Source organism: Pollachius pollachius (genome assembly GCF_949987615.1).
Source record: "Pollachius pollachius genome assembly, chromosome: 15".
Taxonomy (NCBI): domain Eukaryota; kingdom Metazoa; phylum Chordata; class Actinopteri; order Gadiformes; family Gadidae; genus Pollachius; species Pollachius pollachius.
In genome coordinates this window covers 5,179,187-5,201,358 of record NC_136948.1, presented here as the reverse complement: position 1 = coordinate 5,201,358, position 22,172 = coordinate 5,179,187, and positions in this window count along the sequence as shown.

The window sequence follows — 22,172 nt, the reverse complement described above, 5'->3', positions numbered from 1 at the left end:
GTCCTGGGGAAAGACGGCCACTACAGCTGGACCAGCACCTTGACCCTCCCTGCAGACCAGTGGAGGAAGGCGGGCTCAGTGAGCTGTGAGGCCAGTAAGAATGGCCAGACGCAGCCTGTCGCTCAAACCCTGAATCCTGACCAGTGCTCAGAGTAGAGAGGCTCCAGCATGGAAGTACTGGAGAAAACAGATCTCCTCTGACAAGTCTGCTTTATGACTCTCTGTCTCAGGTGGCACTGCAGCTTTTGATGATTTACATTAATATAACACGTGTTTGGTTCATTAACATTATGCTTTCTGGTTTTTACCCCTTGCTTGTGTTGGTCACATGTTGAACGTTTAATAAAGATTTAAAGAATAAATTCTTTCTTGTCATCATTAACTATCGTTTATCTTCTGTGGTTTCGAATTAATGTGGCTTCTAATGAGTGAATAAATCTCCTGAAACTTCTGCCATCGTCATCAAACAAATGTCCCCACGGGGGGAGGCTATGCTGTATATCTCTGAATGAGCAAAGTGTTGGTTGTGGGGATGTTGTTGGAAAGTGTGTTCACTGTGTTCAGTGGACCAGTGTCAGTCATAGAGTTACTGCTGCTGAAATGACCCATGTGTGTCAGACTGACTTTCTGTCACTTCATATAATAGTAGTTCAGAGAGATGTCCAGGTTTCTGCAGATACAATCTCAGAAACATGTTAAATTAAGTCTCAAAAGAAATTCAGTATCCCTCACCAAGACATAGGAACCATAGCATGCTGAGTGGGGGAAACAGTAACATATTCATAATGTCTTTGAGTCAATGACCAAACCGACAACGCTAAAATATGTGTTTCTTTAAATGTATTCTGTGAGCAGTGAGCTGTGGCTATTCAAATGATGTCCAGTTTAGTTTAGCAGATGTGCACCTGTGTCCCTTGAGTGACAGAAAGTCAGAGTAAATGTAGGGCTGAGCCTTTCAGAAGAGTCTCTGGAGATTCCAGTGAAAGCAGCGTGTGTGCATGTCTCCATACCAGCTCACTGGTATGCGCCCTCTAGTGTGTATTAAACGCCATTGCAATAAAGACTGATTCCATGAATACCACAATGTTCATCCCTTAACAATATCTTAACAAATTTGGAGTAGTATGCTTTTTTTTCATCAGGATTGACCCCCCCCCCCCCCCCCCCCCGCGTCTGGTGAAGGGGGTGTGGTGTGTGTTTTGCTGATTGCTGGTTGCAGGAGCGTCGCTAGTAATTGAAAACATTCGGGGCTGTAGCCCAGAAGTTACAGTCCTTTTAAAACGGGGGTTCGGGGGATTGTCCCCCGAGAAAATTTGAAAATCGAGCTGATAAACATGTTATTGTAACGTAGTTTGAGAAGTAAAGGAAAGACCAATCGTCATGTTTGACTCACGTCGGGGCAGGCCTACTGAGTAGGTTAATGTTTACGTTAAGGATAGGAAAGTGCACCACAAACACCAGCAGCCAAAATGAGACATTAGAAAAGCCTGTAGCCAAATAAACATGTCATGCGCAGGGGCGAGGCTAGCCCATTTTTAGGGGTGCTGAAGCATCCCTAAAAAGGGGCTCAGCACCCCTAAAACTTGGGAGTAAGAAATGTTATTCTAAAAATGATATTTGTTCGTCTTTGAAATTGTTAAATAATGTCCAAAACATAAAATCTTTTGAGTTAGTTGAACCAATGTTAAAATTATGAAGTTATTTTTCAATAGAAATATTTTTTGTTTTTGTGTGAAAAAAGGGTGGGTGGTGTGGCAGTGGGGCTCATTGAGTGCTCAGCACCTCTAAAGCTCTGACCCTAGAATCGCCCCTGGTCATGCACCTACCCGATGTCATGTGGACCGGGTTGAATTCACTGCGGGTCTCTCTTCTTATATCCGTCTTACCAAAGATATTTTATTACTGTCCATCTCAGCACTTTGATCTCACTAAAATGCTAGCAGCACGAAACAGAAGAAGAGAAGAACAGAAAAAGAATACCAACATTGAGTTTGCAACATTTTGCAGCAAATTATTCTAAATCTGCCCATATATGGACACGCCGGAATTTTGCCGTTTTCACTGGCTACAAAGTTGCATCTGCGGCTGCTGGTAATGCAACCACAAAGAAGTAAACTCTACGGGGCTATTTTCTGCATTATGTTTTTGTTTTTTTGACGGCACAGCGATCCGGGGCTATTCCCAAAAGATCCGGGGCTACAGCCTTGAATGCCCAGGTCTAACGACGCGCCTGGCTGGTTGAAGCAGCCTCACCTGGCCTGAGTCAGGCTGATTGGACTCTGGTGCTGGGACAGGCTGCACACCTGTGGTGAATCAGTAATGAAGGCACAGGATGAACCAGCCTTCCACACACACACACACACACACACACACACACACACACACACACACACACCCACACACACACACAAACACACACACACACACACACAAACACACACACACACACACACACACACACACACACACACACACAATGTCACACACACATTTCAATGTCTTTATTTGTGTCCGCATTTATAAAATACATTGCAAGGGCACAAATATTTTCAGTTCCTTTTGATGCCCTACATCCTCGAGACAACATGTTGCAATGCTTGAGTCAAACATGCACAGAATAGACGATGCGTTCACATGAGCTTATTCAATCAACGTTGGTTGCACACAGTCTGTTAACGGTGGGTACAGAAAACACCTCCTCCTCCAAATAGCTTGGCTGCCTATAATGGAGGAGATTGAGCAATATGTTGCAAGCTGCTTTGCTTTACATTTAGACAACCTCATAATTCTCAAGCCTCTGACCACCAGCCTGTGGACATGACCTAGGCTGCTGAAAATAAAAACGATGAGCTGGCATTTATAGCCTAAACGTATAATAGCTTGCACTAATGGTTGGTACTTAACTTGTTAAGTGAGGAAAGCTTCCTCTAAACTTGAGTCGAAAGTGCAACCAACTTCCCATAGGAAAACCTCTCTGGTATTCTCATCAATCACAATGACATCTGATGTATTTGCTGTTATACCTTGAAATACATGGGGGTCATTGCATTAAAACATTTCTGGTTTCACACATGAATGTTTGTAGAACAAAACAGAGGAATCAAACATGGGTGACACATCGTTGGTGATAATGTCAACAATTCTGTCATGCCTGGCTATGTATAGTCCTTGGTAAACATTACAGCCGTTTACAATGTGGGACATAGACTCTATGGTCAGACGCTGTCCATGGTGTAGACAGTGAGAGTCATGATTATTGGGACACCAGATGGACAGATTCAGTTAAGTTGGCAGCACCTGAAGGCGTGCCTTTACCGCAAAAATTAGGATATCCTCATCGATAGCTGCATTTTTTAGAATCGAGTGGGACACAGAGTGATCAGCTGACTGGAGGCAGGCAAGCTTCCCTTGCAGCCTCAGTCCTGTCCAGCGCTCCTTTCTCTCTTGCTTTCTGAGCGTTAGAAGGTGCGCGCGCGCGCCGATGGTGGGGAGCGCGCTTGATGTTCCGTCGCGGCTCACTGTTGCGCGCACATTTATTGACAGGTCCGTGATCACAGACTTGGAGACGCTCACCGTCTCTTTGTCCGCTCTTTTCCACTCCAGGGAAACACCAGTCCAGTCACACAGGTCGTTCAGGTCGGGCCAGTCAGAGTTTACGCCAAACCCTGGCGCATTGGTGTCCAGTTTACCACTGGGCTTCTTTTTAAACCCAAGGAAGCTGGGGAGGTCGCTCGTTTTCGGGACCTTGCGCCGCTCTAAGTCGAGAATGAGCGAGGGTCTGGCGATCTCTCTGACTGCCTGATCGTCCCTGTTAAGCATGTTTAATAAATGGGCAAGGCATGTGGAAATATATGTCCATTCAATGTCTGTTATCCCTAGGCCCCCCTCCCGCTTACTGTGAAACATGAAGTCACGGGTTGTGTGTGTGCTCATGCCAAACCACTCTCTCACTCGTTGTACAGTTTTGTTGTTGACTTCGTACAGTACCTTCTTTGGTATGTGAACATTGGAGAAGAGATGGTGTATTTTGGCCAGAGCAATCTGCCCGATCGCCTCCAGTTTCATAACCAGAGGGAGAGGACAGGAGTGTATCATGTCCAGCCTGGCCATGTAGTCTGTGACAATCTCGTCTACTTGCGCTGTCCACTCCCCGGCGATATTGAATTTATGGCGGAGGTAGCTGTATGTTTCGTGGCGCGCAAAGACTCTGATTGGTAGATTGTTTTTTGTGAATGTTGGGATTGTGTCTGATTTGACGTGATACCAGCGATTGCCGCCACTCTTCCTCTCATAAAAGAAGGCACATTTTGATTGTTTCATCTGTAGTCCAGACCACTCTAAAAAAGAGTCAGTCCTGGAAAGCACGTCTTTTATAACGCTTTCGTGTCTGGAGCATACGACCAGGTCGTCTGCGTACCCCTGCACGGGGTTTGGGGAGTAGGTGTTAAGACACACTGAAACATCCACCGTATCCATCCATTGATTGTCAGAACAAAGTTCACCGCGCTCCACGGGCAGCCCGTTTTTATACCCAGTTGTAATGGGATTGGGTCCGTGAGCTGTTTGCCGCATATCACTTGGATAAAGGAATCCTTATAGACGTCTTTGACTATGTCTATATACACCTGAGGCCGATGTATTTCTTCCAGGGATCACACACACACACACACACACACACACACACACACACACACACACACACACACACTGGTGAGAGCTCTGTCCCGTCTGTGGTCACCTCCCGCTTGGCTTGTATCGTCGTGCCAACTCTCAAATGAGGAGCTTTACAACATCTAGCTGTGTGTTGGTGTCGGAGGAGCCCATCAAAGCAGTAGTTGTATGTAATATGGTGTAGTTGAATTGGTAGTTTTATCTAATATGTTGCAGTTCAGGTAGTAGTTGTATGTACTATGTTGTAGTTGAGGTTGGAGTTGTGTGCAATGCCTGGTAGTTGAGGTAGTAGGTTTTTGTAATACCTGGTGTTTGAGGTAGTAATTTCATGTAATAAGAGGTAGTTGAGTTAGTAGCTCTTTGTATTACGTAGTAAATGAGGTAGTAGTTGTATGTGATATGTGGTATTTGAGGTAGTAGTTGTATGTAATACGTGGTAGTTGAGGTAGTACTTGTATGGTAAATAATGCTGGCTCTCGGTTGAGGCCCCTGGTTAGAGCCAGCTCTGTGCTCAGCGCTCTGTGTCAGAGTCTCTTCCCCCTCAGCAGCTGCAGAAGGTTCCTGCTGTAACAACGCAGTGTGACTGAGGGAGGTTTTTGTACGGCTCTCAATCACTGTGTGAACCCATTGCCACTATGGTAACTCTGACAGCGATAAATTGCTGCGTCTTCACGCTGGGCGCCGTTGATGGTCAGAGAGAAGTCAGTGCTCCTTCCACTGCCACTAAACCGAGCTGGTGTTGGTGATTGAAGTTTGTTTGCATATCTTATGATGAGCTTTGGTGCTTCACCAGGTTTCTGTTGGTACCAGAACATAGCATCATCTCCATCACTATCTCTGTAAACGGCTGGGTTTGTTTTACAGGTCAGAGTGACTGAGGATCCTGGAGTAAAGGACACTACTGGTGTCTGAGTCACAGTCACCTGACTGCTGGTTCCTGTAGAAAACAAACAAACCAAACATTGAGTTATCCATAGAAACCACAAGAAAACAAAGAAGGGTGGTCCACATTTGGGCTGAGTGGAATGAACCAACCTGTTAAGGATCCACAGACCACTGTCCAGAAAAGGAGGGTGAGGTGATTCATGGTTGCCACGGTTTCTGGGGTGTTGAGCGACAGCTCTGAGTCCTGCAGTGTTGAACTCAGAGGACTTTAAACCCTCTCAGAACCCCAGATTCAGCTGAGCATGCAAAGCTTCCTCTATATGGAAATGACCTGTTTCCACTCATCAGACTGGGGGTGAGAGTGACTGCAGACGTTCTGGGAGGACCGCTGTATCTCTTCTACATTCACACTTTGGGAATACTAATTCAGATTTACTGGAAACTATTGGAATTTATAATGGATAACATTTTATCTGCTTGAGGTCGATCTTAGTTTGTATGAAATCCTTTGATTTTATAATTTAGGTATATTATTACCTAAAACCAGAATATTGATAAAAACATATTGTTCTGTTAATAATAAATGCATGATTATATCATTGGCTTGAAGGTTTTTTATTCAGTCAAATTATTAGACTTGTGTTAAAACCTTTTGTAATTTTGCGTTTAAAATGGTTGTGAAAATAAATGTAAATAAATGTATTTCATTAAATCTGTTCAAACAATTAATGTGTATTGATTATAAAATTTCCATTGAAACAAATATCGACTAATTCTTACATTCTAGTGAAAAGCCAGAGTTTGTTTGTCAGTGAGATGAGTCTTCAATTTGCCAGAGGTTTTTGTACAGCCTCTTAATGAGTTTGTATCACTGTGGAGGACTTTTGGTGGAGGCACCAAACTCATCGTTGACTGTAAGTACAAGGACACTTTTCTTTGTCATGCATAATTAACTTTCTTTAAATTGTATTAAGTGGGATAATCGTAATAATTTTCACTTTTCTATAGTTTTAATTTCTTGTCGTTTTTTTGGAAGATAAGCTGAGGACAAAGTGTAAATATATTGTCGTCCAGAGTTTTGCCTTTCAAATTACATTGAATATGTTGCATATGTTCTGCAACATAATGCAATTCATGAAAGACTTTATTATTGATGTGGCATCATTTAATTGTCAAATTTATGTTATGTTTATTTAACTTTTGTAAAGTCGATTAATGTTAACCCGTTAAAATGCTACATTTTGAAGTTCAATCATTTTAAATATAAACATGTTGCTACCGTTTTAATGAAGAGATTTTAAACACAATGGTTTCCTTCCTCTTTACTGTCACCAACTGCTGGTGAACAGGAAGCTGTCCCTTCCCTCTGTGCTCCTATGAGGGCTGATGTTAACTGAGCCTGTTGTCCACTCCTCTCTCTCTCTTCCAGTGGGAGTGGTGCAGCCCACGCTGAGCGTCCTCCCTCCCTCCAGAGTGGAGCTGGAGCAGGGCAGTGCTACACTGCTGTGTGTGGCCAGTGGGGGCTTCCCCTCAGACTGGAAGCTTGGCTGGAAGGTGGGGGGCAGCAGCAGGTCTGGGGGGGTGTCCGATAGCCTGGGGGTCCTGGGGAAAGACGGCCACTACAGCTGGACCAGCACCTTGACCCTCCCTGCAGACCAGTGGAGGAAGGCGGGCTCAGTGAGCTGTGAGGCCAGTAAGAATGGCCAGACGCAGCCTGTCACTCAAACCCTGAATCCTGACCAGTGTTCAGAGTAGAGAGGCTCCAGCATGGAAGTACTGGAGAAAACAGATCTCCTCTGACACGTCTGCTTTATGACTCTCTGTCTCAGGTGGCACTGCAGCTTTTGATGATTTACATTAATATAACACGTGTTTGGTTCATTAACATGATGCTCTCTGGATTTTACCGCTTGCTTGGGTTGGTCACATGTTGAACATTTAATAAAGATTTAAAGAATACATTCTTTCTTGTCATCATTAACTATCGTTTATCTTCTGTATTTTCGAATTAATGTGGCTTCTAATGACCATATAAAACCTCTGCTATCTTCATCAAACAAATTTTCGCATTGGGGGAGGCTGTGATGTATGTCTCTGAATGTGCAAAGTGTTGGTTGTGGGGATGTTGTTGGAAAGTGTGTTCAGTGTGTTCAGTGGACCAGTGTCAGTCATAGAGCCACTGCTTCTGAAATGACCCATGTGTGTCAGAATGACTTTCTGTCACTTCATATAATAGTAGTTCAGAGAGATGTCCAGGTTTCTGCAGATACAATCTCAGAAACATGTAAAATAACGTCTCAAAAGAAATTCAGTGTCCCTCACCAAGACATAGGAACCCTAGCATGCTGCTGAGTGGAGGAAACAGTAACATATTCATAATGTCTATGAGTCAAAGACCAAACCGACAACGCTAAAATATGTGCTTCTTTAAACGTATTCTGCGAGCAGTGAGCTGTGGCTATTCAAATGATGTCCAGTTTAGTTTAGCAGATGTGCACCTGTGTCCCTTGAGTGACAGAAAGTCAGAGTAAATGTAGGGCTGAGCCTTTCAGAAGAGTCTCTGGAGATTCCAGTGAAAGCAGCGTGTGTGCATGTCTCCATACCAGCTCACTGGCGCCCTCTAGTGTCCAACCAACGCCATTGTAATAAAGAGTGATTCAGATTCAGATTAATACTTTATTGCCATACAACTCTGAATAAGTTGCTAGGGATTGTTTTTAGCGAGCCCATGACAGTACATAACAAGGACCCACACAAAAGACACTAAGATACAATATATAGGCAAATAAAAGAAAAAGGGACATCCCCACACATAAGACGTATAGCCCTCTTACACCTGGTTGACAGGCCAGGATATGTGCTGTATGTTCGTTAAAGTGGTGCTCATAGGTGCGAGTTTTGTGCAAATTGGCATGGAGCAAGTCATGTGCAAATCTGCATTAGGTCCAATAAATAAGTACATAGTTAAGAAAACAGTATATAAAAACAGAGTAGAAATCTGTGCGTATTATACTATACAGGTCAACTGGGGGAGTCTGCATTCCTGATATACTGGTGTAGGCAGTGGTGTAGTGGTCCCTGGAGAAGTGGGTATACTCTAAATGTTTGCCCTTTTTTAACGCAGCCCAGAAAAACACCCTGTTTTAGAAACAGTGACATGTGAGACTACTCTATTTAGTTTACCCAAAAATCCGCCAGTAGTATTTGCTCATTGTCACATAATTTCTGCTGCTTGATCTCAGGGAGGAAGGATTATGAAATTACTAAACCAATACTGGCCCACAGACTAGTGAGAGACAACTATGCATTTTGAGTGAACTATTCCTTATTCCTGGAATGACACCTATTCTCTCACATGGCAAGTCAGTAATTTCTTTTGTAAACTGTGTCTTTGAACAGCTGATTTGCAACACATAGCATGGGCCAGAGTGTGCCACTATTATAAAATTAACATGACTTGATCAGGAGCAGTTTGTAGGTATTACTGGTCACACAGGCAGCCTGCATGAATGTAAAATATAGATGAGGCAAACATGGTGTTTCAGTAATTTTTTGAACATTTATTTAAATAAAATACTTCAGATCTGAATTTGACTCAAAAATGAGTTCACGCTCATTTTTGTTTGACGTACTATACAGAGAATATAGCTTCTGGATAAAAGTTTTGAAGTGATGACAGAGTTTACCTCATCAACTACATCTGACACAGCGAGTTCAAGTCTATAGTTCATACAGTGCCATACAAAAAGCTTTGGGAATCTCGAGGTCAGCCTGGTACTCCTGACTTCTTTCCTAACATGACACTGGCTCCATCAGATACAAATGTTACCCAGTTTTCATGTAGCCACTCTTCTGTAAAGCCAGCATTAGTTAAACAGATGAGTAACGCCTGTTCTATGCCATCTGCTCTCTGATTTTCTAATTCAATAAGTTCAATGAACATGAACTCAGGGCTTTCTTCTTGAATTGATGCTTTAATTGAAACTGTCATGACAGCTTTGTGACTTAAAGAAGATGCCTCGTCAATTAGGACAGCCAACTTACTGGATGATGCTATAATGTTACTGATGATTTTGCTCTGCATCTCACTGGCAACATGTTGTATTATTTGTGTTGCACTGTAACGTGAATGAAGTATTGTGCCCATTTTTAGACCATTCAGTTCCTGCAGCTCGATGAGGCTCTCATGGTCCGAAAAGGGTTGTTTTTTTTTTGCAATATGGTAGGCTGTTCGAAACACGGCTTCAGTTTCCTTCATGTAGGACTCAGTCATAGCCTCCATTAAATTCTCAATGGCAGCTTTGTCCTGTTGCTCTGCCACGTTCACTGCCTGAGTGTGGGCCTTGGACAAAGCATGTTTCCTCACCTTATTTCTCAAGGCAGACAGGCTTGTTGTTCTACTTCCCTGGCCAGACACTTGAATTTCAAAGTTCATCCATTCTCTTGAGAGTGATACACCTTGCTCCTTGTCGATCCCAATGGAGTTCACACTTCTACAGACCAGACATCTTGTGAAGCATAAACAAACAATGCAAAAATACATACAGACAGTACAAAAATGTATTACTACAGTTACTATTGTCACTGCTTTTTGTCCCCCATCGTTGCTGTTGTCATCGTCATCATCTACTATTAGTGTAGTTGTTGCTAGTGTCGTTGCTGTGCAACTGTCTGTCTATCTCTCTCTCTCTCTCTCTCTCTCTCTCTCCCACCCACCTAGAGCCGAAAGATCCATCCTAGGTTTCTGCCTGTTAAAAGGCGGTTTTTCCTTGCCCCTGTCGCCAAGTGCTTGCTCATGGTGGTACTGTTGGGTCTCTGTAAATGTTAGAAGGAGTTCGGTCTAGACCTTCTCTATTTGAAAAGTGTCCTGAGATAACTTGAAGTACTTTATCCACAGCTGTATGTGTGCATGGTCCATTTCTTCCACATACATCCAAGCACACGCATACACACACACACACACACACACACACACACACACACACACACACACACACACAATATTTCTCTGTGTCCACTGTTTCAGAAGTTACCCAAACTAGCAATCTACCTAAACTTACCCATTTTTTTGTTTTTCGATCCCAACCAGGGGTTCTTGGATTTAAAATCTTCTTTTTGTTTGGCAGTCCACAAGTCTGGCCAGTCATTATGTCTACAGAAAAACAACAAAAGTGATTGAATTACAGGTTATAAAATAACTAAAGGGATTGAATAACAGGCTATAAATGTAACAAGGGAAACAATGACCACAACCCATTCGAAAGTGTAAAGTTGCATAATCCCTTTCGTTTTATTTATTATTTCCCCCCCCCCCCCCCCAAACAGTCAATTACTATGGAGCCCTGGAGGTGACATGGATGCTGTCTTCATGGGACTTACACATGAAGTAGCTGTAGCTATATCCTTGACTGTCGAGCCCTGATATGTTATTAACATCATTTACAAGGTCCAGCAATAAAAAAGAAAGTGCCCACGCCCACCTACCGTAGTTGACGTCTTCATCCGAAGTTGTACCGGCATCTTTGGCTGTGGGTGGAGAGGCAACATCTCCTTCACTGACAGCATCCTCTCCGAAGGGGGTGGGGGGCAGAGCGGGCGTCGACGTTAACTGTACCGGTGTAGCATCGCTAACATTATCTGAACTGCTGGCTGATATTGATTCGCGAGGACGTTTGAAATTGTCAAATTAAATTTTTGTTTGGATAGCTTGCTTCATCTTACCGGATTATTATAGCAAATCATTTAAAGTAAACTTGTAAAAGTAAATTTGTCTTTCACAATATTTACCTCAGCATAACCCGCCGTTCTCTCCCTCCGATTGGCTCATTCGTCGTCATGCCTGCAGTTAACCAATCTAATCAGTAAAGGCAGCGAGTATAAGCCAATAAGAGGCAGAGTAGCGTGGGTCATGGCTTCACCATCCTAAGGAAAAAGTGGGCGATTTGGCTTGGAGATACTACTGAATGGTGCGCATCTGGGGGGATTTAGAAGTGGGTATACGCAATGCTGACTGAAAAATAAGTGGGTATACGCCGTATACCGGCGTATACCCTGGACTACACCAGTGGGTGTAGGGATGTAGAGATGTAATGGTTCTGCAGTATGTGCTGTTGAGGAAGCGGGAGGTTTCAGTGTTGATGGCCCTCAACCTTCTACCTGATGGGAGTGGATTGAAGAGGGAGTTAGCAGGTTGGACAGTACCTCTGCTGGACAGTACAGTTGCCATACCAGACTGTGATTGAGAACGTAAGGACGCTCTCAAAGGTGGCTCGGTGGAACTGCTGCATCCCCTTACAGGCCACCCTAAACTTCTTCAGTTGGCGGGGGAAAAAGAGCCTCTGGTGGGCAATCTTAACAATAGCAGTTATGTTATCTTCCCATTTCAGAGAGGAGGAGATTATTGTGCCCAGAAATTTGACGCTGTCTCCCCGTTCCACCACCGCCGCATTGATGGACGGAGGCCGGGTCTCCTTCCTCTTCCTTCGGAAGTCCACCACTAGCTCCTTCGTTTTTGCAATATTTAGCTCTAGGTTGTGGTGGGAACACCATTCAGTTAGGGAAAGGACCTCATTTCTGTAGGCACTGTCACCATCCCCTGAAATCAGCCCTATCAAGGTTGTATCATCAGCAAATGTAAGCATTTTCACTGAGTCACTGTGTGATATGCAGTCAGTGTACAGAGAATATAACAGGTGATAATACACACCCCTGGGGGGCACCAGCGCTAATGTGTTTGGCCTGTGACAACTTATTGATTTTGACAACTTGTGTTCTCTGCTGTACAGGAAATCTAAAATCCAGTGACATAAGGAGTTCTGGACAACCATGTTTTGGAGTTTATAGAAAAGTTTGCTGGGTAAAATCGTATTAAAAGCAGAGATGTAGTGTATAAATAGTACCTTTGCGTAGTTGCCTGGGGACTCAAGATGTTGTGGAAAGAGTGGATACCAAGTGAAACTGCATCGTCAACAGACCTATTTGTCCTATATGCAAACTGAAAGGGGTCTAGACTAACAGCTTTGGACAGATGATCACATATGATTCTTTCAAAGATTTTCATTAAGACAGATGTAAGAGCTACCGGTCTATAATCATTCACACCAGTGATGCTGGGCTTCTTGGGCACAGGAATAATAACAGCTGACTTAAAACATAAGGGGACTCTGCATTCCCTCAGAGACCAGTTAAAAATGTCTCTGAGTACAAGGGTCAGTTCATCAGCACAACGTTTGATGGTAGCGGAGGATACGAGGTCAGGGCCTGCAGCTTTCCTACAATTCAGCTTTTTTAGTAGTCGCCTAACCTCATCCTCCTGTATGACAAAAGGCGGTGCTAGGGTTTTGATGCCCGTTGCTTGTATAAGGGCATCATCCCGATCTTTATCAAAGCGGCAATAAAATTCATTAACACTGTCAGGCAGCCTAGGGTCGTCACTGACTACTGGCGCAGTGCTAGAGTAGTTCATGGAAACGCTGATTCCATGAACTCACCTCTTTAACAATAATTTAAATATTCCCTTGACCCTATGACCCTTGGTTCATAGATAAATCACATCAATCCACATGTAAATCTCTTTATTGAATGTGTGCTCTTTGACTGGACAGCATTTATTATTGTTCTACGTATTGTTTGGTCACCCCGGTCAGAGTCTGGTTAACTGTTGGGTATGCTTACCCGGTTTATAATTTATATATTTTTTCATGTCTTGTGGGGGAAGTTGACTTCTGCTGGGGATCCCCCGCCCCCCCCTCTCTCTGGTGTTGGGGGGTGTGGAGTGTTTGTGGTCGACGGCTGGTTGAAGCAGCCTCACCTCACCTGAGTCAGGCTGATTGGACTCTGGGGCTGGGACAGGCTGCACACCTGTGGAGAATCAGTAATCAAAGCACAGGATAAACCAGCCTTACACACACACACACACACACACACACACACACACACACACACACACACACACACACACACACAGACACACACAAACACACACCACACACACTGGTGAGAGCTCTGTCCCGTCTGTGGTCACCTCCTGCTTAGCTTGCATCGTCGTGCCAACTCTCAAATGAAGAGCTTTACAACATCTAGCTGTGTGTTGGTGTCGGAGGAGCCCAGCAAAGCAGTAGTTGTATGTAATATGTTGTAGTTGAGGTGGTAGTTTTATCTAATATGTTGCCGTTAAGGTAGTAGTTGTATGTACTATGTTGCAGTTGAGGTTGGAGTTGTGTGCAATGCCTGGTAGTTGAGGTAGTAGGTGTATGTAATACCTGATATTTGAGGTAGTAATTTCATGTAATACGTGATAGTTGAGGTAGTAGTTGTATGTAATAAGAGGTAGTTCAGTTAGTAGCTCTTTGTATTACGTAGTAAATGAGGTAGTAGTTGTTTGTGATATGTGGTATTTGAGGTAGAAGTTGTATGTAATACGTGGTAGTTGAGGTAGTACTTGTATGTTTAATAATGCTGAGGAATCTAATGCTGGCTCTTGGTTGAGGCCCCTGGTTAGAGCCAGCTCTGTGCTCAGCGCTCTGTGTCAGAGTCTCTTCCCCCTCAGCAGCTGCAGCAGGTTCCTGCTGTAACAGCTCAGTGTCTACGCAGTGTGACTGAGGGAGGTTTTTGTACGGCTCTCAATCACTGTGTGAACACAGGAACACTGTTAAGATAGTGGTAACTCTGACAGTGATAAACTGCTGCATCTTCACGCTGGGCGCCGTTGATGGTCAGAGAGAAGTCAGTGCTGCTTCCACTGCCACTAAACCGAGCTGGTGTTGTTGATTCACGTGTACTTGTATATCTTATGATGAGCTTGGGGGCTTCTCCAGGTTTCTGTTGGTACCAGAATAAGTAGTTATTGCTAGAAACGGCTGGGTTTGTTTTACAGGTCAGAGTGACTGAGGATCCTGGAGTAACGGACACTACTGGTGTCTGAGTCACAGTCACCTGACTGCTGGTTCCTGTAGAAAACAAACAAACCAAACATTGAGTTATCCGATAGAAAACACAAGCAAACAAAGATGGGTGGTTCACATTTGAACTGAGTAGAATGAACCAACCTATTAAGGCTCCACAGACCACTGTCCAGAAAAGGAGGGTGAGGTGATTCATGGTTGCCACGGTTTCTGGGATGTTGAGTGACAGCTCCGAGTCCTGCAGTGTTGAACTCAGAGGACTTTAAACCCTCTCAGAACCCCAGATTCAGCTGAGCATGCAAAGCTCCCTCGATATGGAAATGACCTGTTTCCACTCATCAGACTGGGGGTGAGAGTGACTGCAGACGTTCTGGGAGGACCGCTGTATCTCTTCTACATTCACACTTTGGGAATACAAATTCAGATTTACTGGAAAGTATTGGAATTCATAATGGATTACATTTTATCTGGTTGAGGTCGATCTTGGTTTGTATGAAATACTTGAACTTTCTAGTTTGTTTGAAAAAATGCTGTTACATTATTATTACCTAAAACCAGAAAAATAGATAAAAACATATTGTTCTGTTCATAATAAATTCATGATAATGAAATTGTCTTGAAGGTTTTTTATTAACTCAAATTATTAGAATTGTTTAAAACAATAAACCGTTGGTAAGGGTGCCTTTAAAGATGTTATGAAAAATGTAAATGTATGATAAATGTATTTCATTAAATTAATACACATTCAAACAATTAATATATATCAATAAAAATAATTCCAGTGAATCAAATATTGACTAATTCATATATTTTATTGAAAAGCCAGAGTTTGTGTGTCAGTGAGATGAGTCTTTAATGTGCGGGAGGTTTTTGTACGGCCTCTTAATGAGTTTGTATCACTGTGGTGGACTTTTGGTGGAGGCACCAAACTCATCGTTGACTGTAAGTACAAGGACACTTTTCTTTGCCATGCATAATTAACTTTCTTTAAATTGTATTAAGCGGGACAATCGTAATATTTTTTACTTTTCTATAGTTTTAATTTCTTGTCGTTTTTTCGGAAGATAAGCTGAGGATAAAGTGTAAATATATTGTCGTACAAAGTTTTGTCTTTTAAATTACACTAAATACGTTGCATATGTTCTGCAGTATAATGCAATTCATGAAAGACTTAATTGTTGATGTGCCATTATTTAATTGTCACTTTTATGTTATGTTTATTTAACTTTTGTAGAGTCGATTAATGGTAACCAAATAAAATGCTAAATTTTGAAGTTCAATCATTTTAAATATAAACATGATGTTACCGTTTTAATGAAGAGATTTTAAACACAATGGTTTCCTTCCTCTTTACTGTCACCAACTGCTGGTGAACAGGAAGCTGTCCCTTCCCTCTGTGCTCCTATGAGGGCTGATGTTAACTGAGCCTGTTGTCCACTCCTCTCTCTCTCTTCCAGTGGGAGTGGTGCAGCCCACGCTGAGCGTCCTCCCTCCCTCCAGAGTGGAGCTGGAGCAGGGCAGGGCTACACTGCTGTGTGTGGCCAGTGGGGGCTTCCCCTCAGACTGGAAGCTTGGCTGGAAGGTGGGGGGCAGCAGCAGGTCTGGGGGGGTGTCAGATAGCCTGGGGGTCCTGGGGAAAGACGGCCACTACAGCTGGACCAGCACCTTGACCCTCCCTGCAGACCAGTGGAGGAAGGCGGGCTCAGTGAGCTGTGAGGCCAGTAAGAATGGCCAGACGCAGCCTGTCGCTCAAACCCTGAATCCTGACCAGTGTTCAGAGTAGAGAGGCTCCAGCATGGAAGTACTGGAGAAAACAGATCTCCTCTGACACGTCTGCTTCATGACTCTCTGTCTCAGGTGGCACTGCAGCTTTTTGTGATTTACATTAATATAACACGTGTTTGGTTCATTAACATGATGCTCTCTGGATTTTGCCCCTTGCTTGTGTTGGTCACATGTTGAACATTTAATAAAGATTTAAAGAATACATTCTTTCTTGTCATCATTAACTATCGTTTATCTTCTGTATTTTTGAATTAATGTGGCTTCTAATGAGCAAATAAAACCTCTGCCATCTTCATCAAACAAATTTACCCACCATTTTGAAAGAAGTCGGTGTGTATCTCTAAATGAGCAAAGTGTTGGTTGTGTGGATGTCGTTGGAAAGTGTATTCCCTGTGTTCAGTGGATCAGTGTCAGTCATAGAGCTACTGCTGCTCACTGTCAGACTGACTTTCTGACGCTTCATATAATAATAGTTCAGAGAGATGTCCAGGTTTCTGCAGACACCAACTTAGAAACATGTAAAAGTAAGTCTCAAAAGACATTCAGTTCCTCCCACCAAGACATAGGATCCATAGCATGCTGAGTGGGGGAAACAGTAACATATTCATAATGTCCGTCTATGAGTCAAAGACCAAACCGACGTCCCAAAAAGATATGTTTCTTTAAACGTATTCTTTGAGCAGTGAACTGTAGCTATTCAAATGATGTCCATTTTTAGCTGATGTGCACCTGTGTCTCCTGAGTGGCAGAAAGTCAGTGGAAATGTAGGGCTGAGGTTTTCAAAGGAGTCTCTGGAGATTCCAGTGAAAGCAGTATGTGTGCATTTCTCCATACCAGCCCAATGGTGCCCTTTAGTGTCCGACCAACGCCATTACAGTAAAGACTGATTCCATGAACTCCACTATCTTCAGGTTTTATTTAATAAATAGCTGGCTTGAATCCATTCATAATATTAATAATAAGAAAGTCGTTCCTTTCATCAGGACCCAAGCTGCTTTAAATGTTGGGGACACAGAACCAAAAAATATGAAATATTATATTTTAAAACAATCAAAACAATAAATCAATCAATCAATAAGTTCCACAGAGGGGGGGCAGCCACTCTAAAGGCTGTGTCCATAGCTGAAGTCCCTAACCCGGGGGGGGGGCTGAGGAGCTCTGAGAGGAGCGGGGGCTAGAGGGACTGGGGGGTGAGGAGGAGGAGGAGGAGGAGGAGGAGGGGGAGGAGGAGGAGGAGGAGAAGGAGGAGGAGGAGGGGGAGGAGGAGGACGAGGAGGAGGAGGAGGAGGAGGGGGAGGAGGAGGAGAAGGGGGGGAGGAGGAGGAGGAGGAGGAGGAGGAGGGGGGGGAGGAGGAGGAGGAGGAGAAGGGGGAGGAGGAGGAGGAGGAGGAGGAGGAGGAGGAGGTGCTACAGGACCTGACTGAGATCGGGTGGAGGAGGAGGAGGGGGGGGAGGAGGAGGAGGAGGAGGAGGAGGAGGGGGGGGAGGAGGAGGAGGAGGGGGGGGAGGAGGAGGAGGAGGAGGAGGAGGAGGAGGTGCTACAGGACCTGACTGGGAGCGGGTGGAGGTGGATGAGGGGGGCGGTGCGCTACCAGGGTTCGGTGCGGGTGAGGACCCTGGCAGCAGAGTGGTACACTGGAGCCGACCCAGGGCTCTGTGGGGACCCCCCAGTGGGACTCCATGACCCCCGTCCAGAGGGGAGGTGATGAAGGCGTGGATGAGGGTCTCTACCACGGGGGCAGTGAGGGACGGCCCCAGTCTGGACATGTTTCTGAGGGGGTCCAATGCCTACCTGCTGATGGACTCGATGTGGGGAACCACTGATGGGGATGAGTCTGGGACCCCCCCCCCCCCAGGTTGGGGACTGGAGAGAAGGGGCAGACGGAGCAGCCGTCCGTGGACAGGACCAGATCCCCGACCTTCTGGGGCCTTGGGGGCCCCAACCAGGACTCTGTCTTCTTACTGCTGAGTTGGAGGGGGGGGGGATGTAATATGTTGAAGTTGAGGTTGTAGTTGTATGTGATATGTGGTAGTTGAAATAGTGGTTGTATATTATAAGTGGTAGTTGAGATTAGAGTAGTTGCATGTATAATATTGTAGTTGACGTAGTAGTTGTATCTAATAAATTGTAGTTGAGGTAGTATTTGTACGTAATACGTGGTAGTTGAGGTAGTAGTTGTATGTCATACGTGGTAGTTGAGGTAGTACTTGTATGTTTAATAATGCTGAGGAATCTAATGCTGGCTCTTGGTTGAGGCCCCTGGTTAGAGCCAGCTCTGTGCTCAGCGCTCTGTGTCAGAGTCTCTTCCCCCTCAGCAGCTGCAGCAGGTTCCTGCTGTAACAGCTCAGTGTCTACGCAGTGTGACTGAGGGAGGTTTTTGTACGGCTCTCAATCACTGTGTGAACACACCGCCACTATGGTAACTCTGACAGTGATAAACTGCTGCATCTTCACGCTGGGCGCCGTTGATGGTCAGAGAGAAGTCAGTGCTGCTTCCACTGCCACTAAACCGAGCTGGTGTTGGTGATACAAGTTGGTTTGCATATTTTATGAAGAGCTTGGGGGCTTCTCCAGGTTTCTGTTGGTACCAGAACATAGCATCTCCGTCACTATCTCTGTATACCGCTGTGTTTGTTTTACAGGTCAGAGTGACTGAGGATCCTGGAGTAACGGACACTACTGGTGTCTGAGTCACAGTCACCTGACTGCTGGTTCCTGGAGAAAACAAACAAACCAAACATTGAGTTATCCATAGAAACCACAAGCAAACAGAGAAGGGTGGTCCACATTTGGACTGAGTGGAATGAACCAACCTGTTAAGGATCCACAGACCACTGTCCAGAAAAGGAGGGTGAGGTGATTCATGGTTGCCACGGTTTCTGGGGTGTTGAGTGACAGCTCCGATTCCTGCAGTGTTGAACTCAGAGGACTTTAAACCCTCTCAGAACCTCAGCTTCAGCTGAGCATGCAAAGCTTCCTCTATATGGAAATGACCTGTTTCCACTCATCAGACTGGGGGTGAGAGTGACTGCAGACGTTCTGGGAGGACCGCTGTATCTCTTCCACATTCACACTTTGGGAATACAAATTCAGATTTACTGGACACTATTGGAATTCATAATGTATAACATTTTTTGTGATTAATTCGATTTTGGTTTGTATGAAATACTTGAACTTTCTAATTGGTTTGCAAAAAAATTTTGTCACATTATTATTACCTAAAACCAGAATAATAGACATAAATATATTGTTCTTTTTATAATAAATGCATGATTATTACATTGCCTTGAAGGTTTTTTATTAAGTCCAATTAATAGACTTGTGTTAGAACAATAAATCGTTTGCAAGTGATTCTTTAAAAATGTTATGAAATTAAATGAATGATGAATGTCTTTCATTAAACTACCATGCATTCATACAATTAATATATATTAATAATAATATTTCCAGTGAATCAAATATCGACTTATTCATACATTTTATTGAAAAGCCAGTGCTTGTGTGTCAGTGAGATGAGTCTTTAATGTGCGGGAGGTTTTTGTACAGCCTCTTGATGAGTATGTATCACTGTGGAGGACTTTTGGTGGAGGCACCAAGCTCATCGTTGACTGTAAGTACAAGAGCACTTTTCTTTGCCTGGCATATTTAACTTTCTCTAAATTGTATTAAGCGGGATAATCGTAATATTTTTTACTTTTCTATAGTTTTAATTTCTTGTCGTTTTTTCGGAAGATAAGCTGAGGACAAAGTGTAAATATATTGTCGTACAGAGTTTTGTCTTTTAAATTACACTGAATACGTTGCATATGTTCTGCAATATAATGCAATTCATGAAAGACTTTATAATTGATGTGGCATTATTTAATTGTCACATTTATGTTATGTTTATTTAACTTTTGTAAAGTCAATTAATGGTAACCAAATAACATCCTAAATTTTGAAGTTCAATCATTTTAAATATAAACATGTTGTTACCGTTTTAATGAAGAGATTTTAAACACAATGGTTTCCTTCCTCTTTACTGTCACCAACTGCTGGTGAACAGGAAGCTGTCCCTTCCCTCTGTGCTCCTATGAGGGCTGATGTTAACTGAGCCTGTTGTCCACTCCTCTCTCTCTCTTCCAGTGGGAGTGGTGCAGCCCACGCTGAGCGTCCTCCCTCCCTCCAGAGTGGAGCTGGAGCAGGGCAGGGCTACACTGCTGTGTGTGGCCAGTGGGGGCTTCCCCTCAGACTGGAAGCTTGGCTGGAAGGTGGGGTGCACCAGCAGGTCTGGGGGGGTGTCAGATAGCCTGGGGGTCCTGGGGAAAGACGGCCACTACAGCTGGACCAGCACCTTGACCCTCCCTGCAGACCAGTGGAGGAAGGCGGGCTCAGTGAGCTGTGAGGCCAGTAAGAATGGCCAGACGCAGCCTGTCGCTCAAACCCTGAATCCTGACCAGTGTTCAGAGTAGAGAGGCTCCAGCATGGAAGTACTGGAGAAAACAGATCTCCTCTGACACGTCTGCTTGATGACTCTCTGTCTCAGGTGGCACTGCAGCTTTTGATGATTTACATTAATATAACACGTGTTTGGTTCATTAACAATATGCTCTCTGGATTTTACCCCTTGCTTGTGTTGGTCACATGTTGAACATTTAATAAAGATTTAAAGAATATATGACTTGTTTTCAATTATTTCCAATTGTATAGTTTCTCTCCAATAATCTTGCTTTCAATTAGTATATAAAACCTATGGTGTGTATCTCTGAATGAGCAAAGTGTTGGTTGTGGGGATGTTGTTGTACAGTGTGTTCACTGTGTTCAGTGGACCAGTGTCAGTCATATAGCCAATGCTGCTGAAATTACCCATGTGTTTCAGACTGACTTTCTGTCACTTCATAAAAAAGTAGTTCAAAGAGATGTCCAGAAATCCGCAGATACCAGCTTATAAACATGAAAATGAACGGCTCAAAAGAGAATCAGTATCTCTCACCAAGACATAAGAACCCTAGCAGTGAGTGGTGGAGAAAGTAACACATTGATAATGTCTGTCTTTGAGTCAAAGACCAAACCGACATTGCTAAAAGGTGTGTTTCTTTTAACGTATTCTGGGAGCAGTGAGCTGTAGCTATTCAAATTATGTCCAGTTTTAGCTGATGTGCACCTGTGTCTCTTGAGTGACAGAAAGTCAGTGGAAATGTTGGGCTGAGGTTTTCGGAAGAGTCTCTGGAGATTCCAGTGAAAGCAGCGTGTGTGCATGTCTCCATACCAGCTCACTGGCGCCCTCTAGGGTGCAATCAACGCCATTGCAATAAAAATTGATTCCATGAACACCACACTTTTCATCCCTTAACAATATCTTAACAATTTTGGAGTAGCAGGCTTCTTTTTCATCAGGATTGACCCTTTGTTCCCCCCCGGTCTGGTGTTGGGGGGTGTGGTGTGTGTTTTGCCGATTGCTGGTTGCAGGAGCGTCACTAGCAATTGAAAACATTCGGGGCTGTAGCCCAGAAGTTAGTCCTTTTAAAACGGGGGTTCGGGGGTTTCTCCCCCGAGAAAATTTGAAAATCGGGCTGATGAACATGCAATTGTAACGTAGTTTGAGAAGTAAAGGAAGGACCAATCATCATGTTTGACTCACGTCGGGGCAGGCCTACTGAGTAGGTTAATGTTTACGTTAAGGATAGGAAAGTGCACCACATACACCAGTAGCCAAAATGAGACATTAGAACAGCCTGTAGCCAAATAAACACTGTCATGCGGGTCTCCTGAATCCGTGCAAACTAGAGCAGCACTAAACAGCAATATCGACGTGATGCGCTATGCATAGAGAATCAAATTTGCAACATTTTGCAACAAATGATTCTAAATCAGCCCATAAATGTACAGGTCAGAATTTTGCGGTTTTCACTGGCTACAATATTGCATCTGTCAGTTGTCAAATTTGC